Source organism: Ovis canadensis, chromosome 9 (assembly GCF_042477335.2).
Source record: "Ovis canadensis isolate MfBH-ARS-UI-01 breed Bighorn chromosome 9, ARS-UI_OviCan_v2, whole genome shotgun sequence".
In the NCBI taxonomy this organism is placed as follows: domain Eukaryota; kingdom Metazoa; phylum Chordata; class Mammalia; order Artiodactyla; family Bovidae; genus Ovis; species Ovis canadensis.
The window spans coordinates 79,190,174-79,200,248 of NC_091253.1; the positions used below are offsets into that span (position 1 = coordinate 79,190,174).

General features: G+C 38.6%; 1 long non-coding RNA gene across 4 annotated transcripts in view; it reads left to right on the top strand.

Annotated features, from left to right (window-relative positions):
• LOC138445896 (uncharacterized) overlaps positions 1-9,268 on the top strand; it is a 186,924-nt gene extending 177,656 nt beyond the window's left edge. For all 4 annotated transcript variants that reach the window (XR_011259031.1, XR_011259023.1, XR_011259027.1 and 1 more), the window contains one exon: positions 8,384-9,268. This is a non-coding gene — a long non-coding RNA (uncharacterized lncRNA). The remainder of the gene's footprint in view (positions 1-8,383) is intronic.
• Positions 9,269-10,075: the final 807 nt, after the last annotated feature.

The following is a 10,075-nucleotide window of genomic DNA, read 5'->3' on the forward strand; positions in this document are numbered from 1 at the left end:
GTTCCACCTTATTCTGTTCATTAAAAGTGAGTCACTCAGTCTAGCCAACACTCAATGGGAAGGGATTACACAAAGATGTGGATATCAAGAGGTATGAACCATATGTGGTAGTTTTATAAAGATACCACTTTATTAAGTGACTCCTCCATTCTTCATTTAAAATAGTTACCTTAGTTTTCTCATATATGTATAAGTTTCTGATGAAATTAAAGTGAATTCTAATCTGTTTGCCTGTGAAACTATATGAAGTCAGTATTTTATATGGTAGACTCAAAATAAGAGTTCCCTTTTCCTCCTACTTTTCGAGAGCGAAAATGTATGTGTCTTTCCCCCTAATATTGTCTTCCAGTGAAAGCTGTAGTTTACAATTTTGTAAGTATGTCAGGATAACAGCACAAAACATTCCTTAAACTCACCATGTCAAGAAGCAAATGGAGAACTCTTTCTCCTTCTTGCTGCCAACTGAAAATATTCATATCCAAATCCTTCACCACTTAGCAGGCCAAACCAAATTCACTGTAAAAGCGAGCATTTGCCAAACATTTTCTTTGTTTACTTACATCAAGTAAATAATGAACTGTATTAATGTGAACATTTGTTCATTTCATAAATAATTGAAATAATTCAGGGCTTGAGCCTTCAATGTTTAGAGGAAGCAAGAATTCAGTAACTCAGATATATTCTACTGTTGCCATGGTTTGACATGTGGCAAGATTCCTTTAAACCAGGTATAAATTGGAAATGAGAAGTCAAGGTCATGGCCTCTGTCATTCAGGAATTTACAGCTGGTGAACACTTTAGAACTTGGTTCCTGAAACCATACCTGTGGTCACTAAGAAAACAAAGACTGGTCTGATATCCCCTTCTTCTAAGGAAGCAGTGGAGATTTCACTTTCTTAAATGCATGCCAACTTGGACAGCAGTGAAAGGATTGTCTGATGAAGAAATAATGTTGAAATACTCACGATGGTTGCTCCACCAGAAGTCATCTGCATTCATAGATTTGGACATAGATCCCTGGTTGTGTGTATGAATAGAAAGAAGACAGAATTGTACTCCAGACTCAGTTCCATCACAGCTGTATTAACTTCAGTAGTATTTCTGACCTTAGTTTCCTTAAAAGTGAAATGGGAAAAATGAAGAAGTATACTTGTAAATTTGTTCTGAGGACAAAATATGTTAAAAATACTAGTAAAAGGGTCGACACGTAGACATTCAGGAAATGCTGATTCTTCTTCCCTTTGTGTCCCATTGAAGTGTTCTGGAAATACCTCTACCAGAATGCTTTTTCATGTAACAGCTGTCTGATTTGGTGTCTGTGCTGGTGCATCTGGTGTGGAGGGACGGTTTTCTGTCTTCTCCATGCAGGACATCAGATTGTTAACTGTATTCTGGAGACTTAAGAGAGAATTGTGCTGAATATTTAAGTACTCCCTGAAGTCAGTGCATGATTTAGGAAATTATGTATATTAGAATGTTATGCTGCAACATGATACATTAAGTCCCAACGAAGCTGTGGTTCCTGGTTCAGACTGTATTAAGTTTCTCTGCTTAAATTTTATTATAGTGTAGATCATCGATATCAAGTGAATCGAGCCAACTATGAAAGCATCACTAATAAGAGAAACACATTTTAATGTATCGAGAAACCACTCTGAAATTTTACACAAAATACATCACTTATTTCAGAGACATTTGCTGGAAAATTGCTAATGTTGACCTTTATATTAATTTATGTTTACCGAATGCTTTGCAGTCACCTTTGTTTCCCATCTCCAAGGACTGTTGATAATGGATCAAATCAAACCATCACCTTGGAGATAAGACTTTGCTGAGATGGAAGGTACCATCACACCACACACCAAGTGAAAATTTAGGATAATCTGGTCTGTGGTATTTTGTAGAGTCCCTTCTGCTGTCAAAATGGGCCAAGCTCTAGTCTTGAACCTTTTCTCAAATACTTTATCCTCCATTAATTGAGAACAATTAGTTATTGTCTCCCAAACTTCCTTCACTTTGCCCACAGAGCCAGGAAGAAGAATCAGCACACTCTTTGCACCTTTTACTCCTTCCAAGCCATTTATTTCCACTGGAAACTTTCTCTCAACTGCCTTTTCTTACTAGAACTTAATGTACTCGACTCTCTCCTTGTCATATCATCTTGATTCCCTTGTCATATTCTTACTTGATACGCTCAGCCTTTTCCATCTCACACCATTCAAGTTCACAAAGGACTACTCTGTAAGCCACAACTCAGTTTTGAAATGTATAATGATAGATATGATAATGAAGATAATGTAGTTATTCATGATGAAAATGTCTATCTTACCCCTGTAGACCAGGAATTTATGAGGAAGTCTGGATAGAACCTGATGCTGCTTAGTGAACATGCAAGAGGAGTGGATAAAGTTAGGTGATATTTCTAGTTAAGGTCTCTAATACCATGTCTCTAAGCAATGATTGCTTGATGCCCTTCTTCACCAAATACCATGCTGCTAAGAAGACTAGATACTCAACCAGTTCACAGGAGACAATATAGACAATAACTCTCCTGAAGGCATGCAGAGCTTCTATAGTACTTTTTGCCTTCCTCTTAATAGGTCCTATGCAGACTTGAAAAAATGGGATATATTCTCTAACTCTAGCCTATCTTTCTTTACTTAAACACAATATGATCATTTGGGCTTAGGCATTCTTATTTATGACTTCCTTGGTGGCTCGGATTGTAAAAATTTGCCTGCAATGCAGGAGACCTGAGTTTAATTTTTGGATCAGGAAGATCCCCTGGAGAAGGGAATGGCTACCCACTCCAGTACTCTTGCCTGGAGAATCCCATGGACAAAGGGGTCTGGCGGGGTATAGTCAATGGGGTTGCAAAGAATCGGACATGACTGAGTGACTAACACTTGGATTGGATTCTTATTTATAGTCACCTTGATAAATCTTAGGTATTCCTATATTACCTTCTATTTGAAAGTAACCACATCTATTGATGGTTATGCCATGTTATTTTTCAAAAATTCATCATGAAAGGGTGTTCATCATCTTGCACCCCACCTCACATTCTCTTAACATACTTCTAGCCTGAGTGTTAGAGAAGGCAATGGCACCCCCACTCCAGTACTCTTGCCTGGAAAATCCCATGGATAGAGGAGCCTGGTAGGCTGCAGTCCATAGGGTCACTAAGAGTCGGACATGACTGAACGGCTTCACTTTGACTTTCACTTTCATGCATTGGAGAAGGAAATGGCAACCCACTCCAGTATTCTTGCCTAGAGAATCCCAGGGATGGGGGAGCCTGGTGGGCTGCCGTCTATGGGGTCGCACAGAGTTGGACACGACTGAAGTGACTTAGCAGCAGCAGCAGCAGCAGCCTGAGTGTTATTATAACAACCAGGCCCACACAAGCATAACGTGACAGCACCTTACAACCACTGCAATTTGTTGCTTTCTACATCAGGAAATTTTGCTGTAGCACCTGTAGGAAACTGTTCAGCTAAAGTGTGACTCGTACAAATCTGGAACTGCAAGGGATTAACAAAACACAGGACAAGAATTGGTAGAGAAGTAATACTCTCTTCCTCCCCTTGGGTGGACAATTGTGGCTGAGTTCCTCAGACCATTCCCAAATGATAAGATCACACTGGTTGATTTGCCATGTTTCTTAAAAAGAATGTTTTTTCCCCTCAGTTGATAAATGTAAGATTTAGGAGTATTTTAGTTATGCCCATTGCTATAATACATTGGCAAGTAGATATGCCATCATGACTTTAAGAAATATTTTATCAGTTCCCAAATCAATATGCATATTTTTCAGAATATTTAAACCAATCAGAATATTTGGACTATTAAATAAACACAGCATGAGAAAAATTTTAATGAGAGACATTAAGTAAATCAAATGCTGAATTGCATGATTCTCTCTTTTCAGTGTTTTGGCATAAAAAAGCAAAAAATTGTGAAGTCCCTGATGGTCCAGTGTTTAGGACTCTGTGCTTTCACTGCCAACAGCCCATGTTCTATCCCTGGTCAGGGGATACCCCAAGTGGAGTGAAGTAGCAAAAAAAAAAAAAAGATGAAAATTGAAGATTTGCCCTTAGAAATGTATTATTTTTTTCTCTTTAAATAATGGAAACATGTTATAGAAAACAGTAACAAAGTAAAATTACGGCAGTAAAATATAAAAAGTATAAAAACCCTAGTACATGACATGGTCTTTGATTTTTGCCTCAAAATGATTTCCCATTTAATACCTTCCCTTAAATATTGATATAAAATCAGGGGTCAGCCAAACATCTTGATAATGCTAAGGAGTTGTACTTTAAATGAAATATGCAAACACTTATTTTCATTTTCTAATCTTAACTCAGAGAAGATAGAAAAAGAAATATTAACTCATCAAACTGGGCTGCTTTGGAATAAAAAGACCTACATGTGTGCCCTGTGAACTTAGTTAATATAACTACGAGTACTGTAATTTTTGCATTTCCTGATTTGTACTAAAATTGCAAGTATATTAGTTTAATATTTTATAGGGGGTTTGGAAGACTGCTCTTGAAATTTTCAAGGTATAGGGTTGTTTTTCTTCTGGAAGGAGAAACCCAGCATCTGACAATAATTCTCTGTAATCTTTTACTTGGCCAAAGGCTCTGATTGGTTATAGACATGGCTTTTCCTCACACACAAATTGAACAATTTCACAAGTAAAGAGGCTTCACTTTTTTCCTGTTTTGTTCAAAATAGTAAAAACTATGCATCATACCCTCCTTTGGTGTCTGTCCTAGAGACCCTAACATATTTGATCTAATACCAGACATTCCAATTAGTTACCCAGTCATCATAGTTAGTGTTTTGTTTTTTTCTTTTTTAAAATTTTTGTAGGATCTTAATTCCTCAACCAGGGACTGAACCTGGCTCTGGCAGTCAAAGTGCACAGTCTTGACCACTGGGCCACTCAGGCATTCCCCATAGCTACTTTTTAAAAGGTATGGGGGGAAAGCTACTTTTTGATTTTTACTTTTATTTTCATTTATTTTTTGCAGCATTTATTCCCAAGCCATAAATTTTTGTTTCTTCAGTTTCTTATGGGACAACTTTTTCTTCCGTGCAGCCTCCTCTTCTGGTTTAGGAACCATCTGTTCTTTTTCAGTAATGATCATCTCAGTGTGTCAAGAAGAGCTCACGTACAGGTTGATCCTATCATGAGCTCTGTAAGTGCTGCACCGCATCTTGGGTGCTTTGTTCACCTGGATATTCTCAATAACCAGAGAATCTACACCTAAGCCCTTAAGTTCAGCATTATTTTCTGAATTTTTGAACACGTGCAGTAAAAATTCAGTACTCTTTTTGGGCCGCCCACTCTGCAAGCCAGCCTCACTGCTTGGCTTGTGCACACCTGCCAACTCCACCATTGTAATGATGGAATGTCACACACTGCTTCTTTAAAGTGACCTCCTTCAGATACTTGGTGGCTTTTCAGATATGCATACCCTTAATGGCCTGAGTTTCATGCAGTTTCACATGTTCTTAAAGTCAACATTAAGATTTGAACCTCTGGATTTGCATGATTTTGTGGTGTTTCCTGGGTCAAGTGAATAGCATGTCAATTTTAGAGGTCACCTCAAGCCACTTATGAGAGGAAAAAGGAAAAGTTACTTTTTAAAGAAACTTTTAATTTTATTTTGGAGTATAGCTGTTTAACAATGTTGTGATAGTTTCAGGTGGACAGCAAAGGGACTCAGCCATACATACACATGTACCATTCTCCCCGACATTCCCCTCCCATCAAGGTTTCCACATAACCTAGAGCAGGGTTCCCTGTGCTATACAGTAGGTCTTAGTTGTTATCCATTTTAAATATAGCAGTATGTACATGTCCACCCCAAACTCCTAAAAAGGGAGAGTTTTGATCTGAATACCTAGAGTGCTTCATGCCTTGCAACAGTTCCACTGACATTATTCTTTGTTCTGTGTGATGTTGTTTGTCTTTGTTTTTGTGACCTAGCACATCCACAGAGCACTCTGTTATTGACTATAGACAAAACTCTTCTCAAATAATAAACATTATCATAATTGTAAATTATTTTGTGGAAATAACAGGTTTATGTTTAGATGCATAGACTGCCTACATAAACCTCTTTCTCCCCAAAAATGTATGTAATTTTGTTTTCACATGGTCATAAGAAACAGTAAACTTCTTGTTTGTTTTTCACAGCAACATTCATGGACCTTACATTTTGGCTATATTTATTAAATTACCTAGAAACTTCCTAGAAACCAAAAATTCAATTAAAAATTCAAGAAGGTATACAAATGATTTTTATAATTATCGAGGGCTGATTTTAAAAACAGTACAAAACAACTGGAGTAGCTGGCACTTACTAAACACTTCTTTTTAGGCATCTGTGACAAATAATAATTAGGCCTCCACAAACACTCTCTCTATATTGGTCATTTTCATCAGCATATTATAATGTCTACATCCATTAAAAAACAGCCTTTGTGCCTTTTCCCTCAAGATATTGATACTGTCTTTTCCTTTACTTCCCTATAAACACCTTTTAAAAAAAATTTTTATTGGAGTATAGTTGACTTACAATAGTGTGTTAGTTTCAGATGTATAGAAAAGTGAATCAGCTATACATATACATATATCTACTCTTTTTCTTATTCTTTTCCCATATAGGTCACTACAGAGTATTGAATAGAGTTCCTTGGGCTGTTATTAGTTATCTATTTCATAGATAGATAAATAATAATATCTATTTTATAGATAGATAGATAGTATCTATCGTTATTAGTTATCTATTTTATACATAGTAGTTTGTATATGTCAATCCCAATTTATCCCTTAAAAACATCTATATACTCACCATCTTCACTTGCTCTCCTCGTATTCCTATTTTCAAACCTGTGTTTAACCCCTCTAGTCAGGCTTTTGCGCTTCCCGGATGATGCTAGTGTTAAAGAACCCGTCTGCCAATACAGGAAAGATAAGAAATGTGGGTTTGATCCCTGGGTGGGGAAGATTCCCTGGAGGAAGGCATGGCAACCCACTCCAGGATTCTTGCCTGGAGAATCCTATGGACAGAGGAGCTTGGCAGGCTGCAGTTCATAGGGTCGCAAAGAGTGGGACATGGCTGAAGAAAGTTAGCACGCACACAGTCAGGCTTTCATTCTTCCACTCCACTAAAATATACCCTCTTTAAGTCACTGTTCTTGCTGAATCCAGTGGTTTATCTTCAGTCTTCATATCATTGTACCTGTCTTAGAGCAGCATTTGACAGTAATTGATCAAGCCTACCTTTTGAAAATTTTCTTCTTTTGGCTTCAGAAACATCATACATCTGTTTTCTCTTCTATGAAATTGTGTTTTTTTCTTTTTCCCCTAGTTTTTCTTATTCTTCCTGGCCTCTAAAATTTTAAGAGTCCTAAAGTTGATCTTCACTCAGATTTTAAGGTTACTTTGTTATTGTTTACATAGAGTTAAGGGCTCTGTGGTATGGAGATCGTGATTCTCAGAGGGAGAACTTTTCAACCAGGGGACATATCAAGAGTCCAGTTGAACAACTATGGCTGCTGTTTGGGCACTTTCAGCTCTTAGAGTCCAGGGACCAGTCAGCAAGATAAGGAGTCACTATTCTTTTGCAAAGGTAGGACTGGTTAGAATATGTGAGGAGCTCAGGTAATCCACTTGGGCAGACCCTCGGTACTCCTTTGACCAATCCTTTTTTTTCCTAAGATTTTTTTTTTTTTTGATGTGAATCATTTTTTCAGTCTTTAATGAATTTGTTACAATATTGCTTCTGTTTTAGTTTTTTGGCTGCAAGGCATGTGGGATCTTAACTCTCCAACCAGGGACAGAACCTGCACCCCCTTCATTGAAAGGCAAAGTCCTAACCACTGGACAGCCAGAAGAGTCCCCTCTCTTGAGTAATTCTGATGGTAAATTGAATTTGTTATTGTTGTTGAGTCATTAAGTCATGTCCGACTCTGTGACCTCATGAATTGCAGCACGCCAGGCTTCCCTGTCCTTCACTGTCTCCCTCTGTTTGCTGAAACTCATGTCCATTGAGTCAGTGTTGCCATCCAACCATCTCATCATCTGTCACCCCCTTCTCCTCTTGCCCTCAATTTTTCCCAGGTGTAGTAACTCTGACCAGAGAAAGATATGGTAAGCAGTGCGCAGATACCTGAAAAGAAAGGGTCTAGGTCATGTCAGGTAAACCATAGAGACCAGCAGAGCTGCTAGCTGAGGGTGAGGGGATCTGGAATGTATAGGAGAGGGGAGATACAGCCAGTGTTAGCTGTGGCCCCGTGACCAGCTGCAGCAGTGAGAACTGTCGCTTGTCTCACTAACCTTCCCTTTCCGAATTTCCCTCAGGAAGAAAAATTCATGAGGAGCTGCTTCGGAAGTTATGCAAAGAGTAAGAAATGCAGGGGATGGGTTATGGTGACTCTGACTTATTTCCCCAGCTTCTGAGAATGCTGCTGGAAGATGATCCTCAGCTGTCAGCCTTCTATAGGAATTTCCTCAGAGGAAAACTGCCTTGCCCAAGGTCATGACTCCTTTCCAGGATAGCTGGTATCCTGTGATCCATCAGAGTGGGAATATAAAGGTCTGAACCCATGTTCTAACTCAGGACAGTTCTGAAAGGCTGTCCCAGCTGCACAGCTACATGTGGGGTCAGCTGAGGCTTCACTGGGACTGCATTGCAGCTCAGCTTCTACCTCTGCCCGATCCTACTTCATTCTCTTCTCTGCCATGAGTATTGATCCTGAACACACTCCTCAGTAAGCTTCCCACACACTAATCTCCTTTTCAAACTCTGCTTCTGAGGAAATCCAATATTCTATTGTCTCCAGTATCCTGAACTCACTACATGCTTGTAACCAGGCATACAACTAATTACAGTTCCTCAACATGCCAAAAGGATCCGTACATGTCCTCCCTGCCTCAAGTACCCAGGACATTTTGGTCAGGCCCACTCACATTCATGGTCCAAGACTAAGCTCAAGACAGTTTCACCACCTCCTTGAAGCCTCCTCTAACCCCACTGCCATTCCCAACATGTGTTCCTCCAGAAGCCTGTGCCTCCTTTGATCACATATTTCACTGTACCAATCTGGAATTATAGATTTACTTGTCTGTACAAGACTGAGTCTTCCTTAAAGTCAACATTTGTCTGGTCTTTCATTTTTGTATTCTAATGCTAATAACAGGGCATCTGATAATGATGGGCATTCAATAAATGTTTTTTAAATGACTGAATGGAATAGAGACTTTTCTCTATGTCACAGGCAAATGTTTATGCAATATAGATTTGAAAATATAGATTTTGGAGCCAGCCTGTCTTGTAATGGAGACCTAGCTCTATATTTAATTAGAGCTCTGTTTAAATAACCTTGGGCAAATTGCTTAACCACTCCAAGCCTCATTTCCCTTAGGCATAAAATGGAAATTATAATAACACCAATTTTATAAGGCTGTTATAAGAATTAAAACAATAATCATAATGGGTATGATATTATGAAATACCATTTTCATTTGTTGCAGCCTACCATACTGCAGACAGAGTGCCAAGGCTTTTTTTTTTTTTTAAATTGGGGTATAGTTGCTTTACAATGTTGTGTTAGTTGTGTTGTGTACAACGTTGTTGTCTACAGCAAAATGAATCTACTATATGTATACATATATCCCCTCCTCTTGGGCTTCCCTCCCAACCCCACCCCTCTAGGTTATCACAGAGCACCGAGCTGATCTCCATACACTACACAGTAGCTTCCCACTCACTATCTATTTTACACATGGCAGTACACATATGTCAATCCCAGTCTCCCAATTCATTTCACCCCCCTCGCAACCCTACCCCTTGTCCACACATACATTCTCTACATCTGTGTCTCTATTTCTGCCCTGCAAATAGGTTGATCTGTACCATTTTCCTAAATTCCACATATAGGTGTTAATATATGATATTTTTTTTCTTTCTGACTTACTTCAGTCTGTATGACAGATTCATTTCACCTGTAATTCTCATTCAGTCTTCCAGACAAATCTACAGAGTTAATGACA